Source organism: Rhinoderma darwinii, chromosome 2, assembly GCF_050947455.1.
Source record: "Rhinoderma darwinii isolate aRhiDar2 chromosome 2, aRhiDar2.hap1, whole genome shotgun sequence".
Classification (NCBI taxonomy): Eukaryota; Metazoa; Chordata; class Amphibia; order Anura; family Rhinodermatidae; genus Rhinoderma; species Rhinoderma darwinii.
In genome coordinates this window covers 7,493,443-7,499,442 of record NC_134688.1, presented here as the reverse complement: position 1 = coordinate 7,499,442, position 6,000 = coordinate 7,493,443, and positions in this window count along the sequence as shown.

Sequence of the window (6,000 nt, the reverse complement as noted above, 5' to 3'; positions counted from 1 at the left end):
ACACCATAACCACATAGTGACTGAATAATATCCCTGTACTGTTACTGAATAATACCGCCACACCATAACCACATAGTGACTGAATAATACCCCCATAATGTTACTGAATAATACCGCCACTCCATAACCACATAGTGACTGAATAATACCCCATACTGTTACTGAATAATACCCCCATACCATAATCACATAGAGACTGAATAATACCCCCGTACTATTACTGAATAATACCTCCATACAGGGACTGAATAATACCGTCATACTGTTACTGAATAATACCACCACACTATAACCACATAGTGACTGAATAATACCTCCATACTGTTACTGAATAATACTGCCACACCATAACCACATAGTGACTAAATAATACCCCCATACTGTTACTGAATAATACTGCCACACCATAACCACATAGACTGAATAATACCATCATACTGTTACTGAATAATACCACCACACCATAACCACATAGTGACTGAATAATACCCCCATACTGTTACTGAATAATACCGCCACACATAACCACATAGTGACTGAATAATACCCCCATACTGTTACTGAATAATACCAACACACCATAACCATATAGTGATTGAATAATACCCCCATACTGTTACTGAATAATACCTCCACACCATAACCACATAGTGACTGAATAATACCCCCCATACTGTTACTGAATAATACCGCCACACCATAACCAGATAGTGACTGAATAATACCCCCATACTGTTACTGAATAATACCGCCACACCATAACCACATAGTGACTGAATAATACCTCCATACTGTTACTGAATAATACCACCACTCCATAACCACATAGTGACTGAATAATACCCCCATACTGTTACTGAATAATACCTCCACACCATAACCACATAGTGACTGAAAAATACCCCCATACTGTTACTGAATAATACCTCCACACCATAACCACATAGTGACTGAATAATACCCCCATACTGTTACTGAATAATATCACCACACCATAACCACATAGTGACTGAATATATCCCTGTACTGTTACTGAATAATACCGCCACACCATAACCACATAGTGACTGAATAATACCCCCATACAGTTACTGAATAATACCTCCACACCATAACACATAGTGACTGAAAAATACCCCCATACTGTTACTGAATAATACCTCCACACCATAACCACATAGTGACTGAATAATACCCCCATACTGTTACTGAATAATACTGCCACTCCATAACCACATAGTGACTGAATAATACCCCATACTGTTACTGAATAATACCGCCACACCATAACCACATAGTGACTGAATAATACCCCATACAGTTACTGAATAATACCTCAACACCATAAGCACATAGTGACTGAATAATACCCCCATACTGTTACTGAATAATACCACCACACCATAACCACATAGTGACTGAATAATACCCCCATACTGTTACTGGATAATACCCCCACAGCATAACCACATAGTGACTGAATAATACCCCCATAATGTTACTGAATAATACCGCCACACCATAACCACATAGTGACTGAATAATACCCCCATACTGTTACTGAATAATACTGCCACACCATAACCAGATAGTCACTGAATAATACCCCCATACTGTTACTGAATAATACCGCCACACCATAACCACATAGTGACTGAATAATACCCCCATAATGTTACTGAATAATACCGCCCCACCATAACCAGATAGTGACTGAATAATACCCCCATACTGTTACTGAATAATACCGCCACACCATAACCACATAGTGACTGAATAATACCTCCATACTGTTACTGAATAATACCACCACTCCATAACCACATAGTGACTGAATAATACCCCATACTGTTACTGAATAATACCTCCACACCATAACCACATAGTGACTGAATAATACCCCCATACTGTTACTGAATATATCACCACACCATAACCACATAGTGACTGAATAATATCCCGGTACTGTTACTGAATAATACCGCCACACCATAACCACATAGTGACTGAATAATACCCCCATAATGTTACTGAATAATACCGCCACTCCATAACCACATAGTGACTGAATAATACCCCATACTGTTACTGAATAATACCCCCATACCATAATCACATAGAGACTGAATAATACCCCCGTACTATTACTGAATAATACCTACCATACAGGGACTGAATATACCGTCATACTGTTACTGAATAATAACCACCACACTATAACCACATAGTGACTGAATAATACCTCCATACTGTTACTGAATAATACTGCCACACCATAACCACATAGTGACTAAATAATACCCCCATACTGTTACTGAATAATACTGCCACACCATAACCACATAGACTGAATAATACCATCATACTGTTACTGAATAATACCACCACACCATAACCACATAGTGACTGGAATAATTACCCCCATACTGTTACTGAATAACCGCCACACAATAACCACATAGTGACTGAATAATACCCCCATACTGTTACTGAATAATACCAACACACCATAACCATATAGTGATTGAATAATACCCCCATACTGTTACTGAATAATACCTCCACACCATAACCACATAGTGACTGAATAATACCCCATACTGTTACTGAATAATACTGCCACACCATAACCACATAGACTGAATAATACCCCCATACTTTTACTGAATAATACCGCCACACCATAATCACATAGTGACTGAATAATACCCCCATACTGTTACTGAATAATACCACCACACCATAACCACATAGTGACTGAATAATACCGCCACACCATAACCACATAGTGACTGAATAATACCCCATACTGTTACTGAATAATACCACCACACCATAACCACATAGTGACTGAATAATACCCCCATACTGTTACTAAATAATACCCCCACACCATAACCACATAGAGACTGAATAATACCCCCCTTAGTGTTACTGAATATACCTCCACACCATAACCACATAGTGACTGAATAATACCCCCAAACTGTACTGAATAATACCGCCACACCATAACCATATAGTGACTGAATAATACCCCCAAACTGTACTGAATAATACCGCCACACCATAACCACATAGTGACTGAATAATACCTCCATACTGTTACTAAATAATACCCCCACACCATAACCACATAGTGAACTGAATAATACCCCCATACTGTTACTAAATAATACCCCCACACCATAACCACATAGTGACTGAATAATACCCCCAAACTGTACTGAATAATACCGCCACACCATAACCACATAGTGACTGAATAATACCTCCATACTGTTACTAAAATAATACCCCCACACCATAACCACATAGTGACTGAATAATACCCCCAAACTGTACTGAATAATACCGCCACACCATAACCACATAGTGACTGAATAATACCCCCATAACAGTTACTGAATAATACCTCCACACCATAACCAGATAGTGACTGAATAATACCCCATACTGTTACTGAATAATACCACCACACCATAACCACATAGTGACTGAATAATACCCCCATACTGTTACTGAATAATACCCCCACAGCATAACCACATAGTGACTGAATAATACCCCCATACTGTTACTGAATAATACTGCCACACCATAACCACAAAGTCACTGAATAATACCCCCATACTGTTACTGAATAATACCGCCACCATAACCACATAGTGATTGAATAATACCCCTATACTGTTACTGAATATACCACCACACCATAACCACATAGTGACTGAATACCCCCATACTGTTACTGAATACATACCACCACTCCATAACCACATAGTGACTGAATAATACCCCCATACTGTTACTGAATAATACCACCACACCATAACCACATAGTGACTGAATAATATCCCCATAGTGTTACTGAATAATACCACCACACCATAACCACATAGTGACTGAATAATACCCCCATACTGTTACTGAATGAACCGCCACACCATAACCACATAGTGACTGAATAATACCCCCATACTGTTACTGAATAATACCACCACACCATAACCACATAGTGACTGAATAATACCCCCATACTGTTACTGAAATATACCGCCACACCATAACCACATAGTGACTGAATAATACCCCAATACTATTACTGAATATACACCACACCATAACCATATAGTGACTGTATAATACCCCCATACTGTTACTGAATAACACCACCACACCATAACCACATAGTGACTGAATAATACCCCATACTGTTATGAATAATACCTCCACACCATAACCACATAGTGACTGAATAATACCGCCACACCATAAACCACATAGTGACTGAATAATACCCCATACTGTTACTGAATAATACCACCACACCATAACCACATAGTGACTGAATAATACCCCCATACTGTTACTAAATAATACCCCCACACCATAACCACATAGAGACTGAATAATACCCCCATAGTGTTACTGGAATAATACCTCCACACCATAACCACATAGTGACTGAATAATACCCCCAAACTGTACTGAATAATACCGCCACACCATAACCATATAGTGACTGAATAATACCCCCAAACTGTACTGAATAATACCGCCACACCATAACCACATAGTGACTGAATAATACCTCCATACTGTTACTAAATAATACCCCCACACCATAACCACATAGTGACTGAATAATACCCCCATACTGTTACTAAATAATACCTCCACACCATAACCACATAGTGACTGAATAATACCCCAAACTGTACTGAATAATACTGCCACACCATAACCACATAGTGACTGAATAATACCTCCATACTGTTACTAAATAATACCCCCACACCATAACCACATAGTGACTGAATAATACCCCCAAACTGTACTGAATAATACCGCCACACCATAACCACATAGTGACTGAATAATACCCCCATACTGTTAATGAATAATACCGCCACACCATAACCACATAGTGACTGAATAATACCCCCATACTTTTACTGAATAATACCACCACACCATAACCACATAGTGACTGAATAATACCCCCATACTGTTACTGAATAATACTGCCACACCATAACCACATAGTCACTGAATAATACCCCATACTGTTACTGAATAATACCGCCACACCATAACCACATAGTGATTGAATAATACCCCTATACTGTTACTGAATAATACCACCACACCATAACCACATAGTGACTGAATAATACCCCCATACTGTTACTGAATAATACCACCACTCCATAACCACATAGTGACTGAATAATACCCCATACTGTTACTGAATAATACCACCACACCATAACCACATAGTGACTGAATAATATCCCCATAGTGTTACTGAATAATACCACCACACCATAACCACATAGTGACTGAATAATACCCCCATACTGTTACTGAATGATACCGCCACACCATAACCACATAGTGACTGAATAATACCCCCATACTGTTACTGAATAATACCACCACACCATAACCACATAGTGACTGAATAATACCCCCATACTGTTACTGAATAATACCGCCACACCATAACCACATAGTGACTGAATTATACCCCAATACTGTTACTGAATAATACCACCACACCATAACCATATAGTGACTGTATAATACCCCCATACTGTTACTGAATAACACCACCACACCATAACCACATAGTGACTGAATAATACCCCCATACTGTTACTGAATAATACCTCCACACCATAACCACATAGTGACTGAATAATACCCCCATACTGTTACTGAATAATACCGCCACACCATAACCACATAGTGACTGAATAATACCCCCATACTGTTACTGAATAATACCACCACACCATAACCACATAGTGACTGAATAATACCCCCATACTGTTACTGAATAATACCACCACACCATAACCACATAGTGACTGAATAATACCCCCATACTGTTACTGAATAATACCTCCACACCATAACCACATAGTGACTGAATAATACCCCCATACTGTTACTGAATAATACCGCCACACCATAACCACATAGTGACTGAAT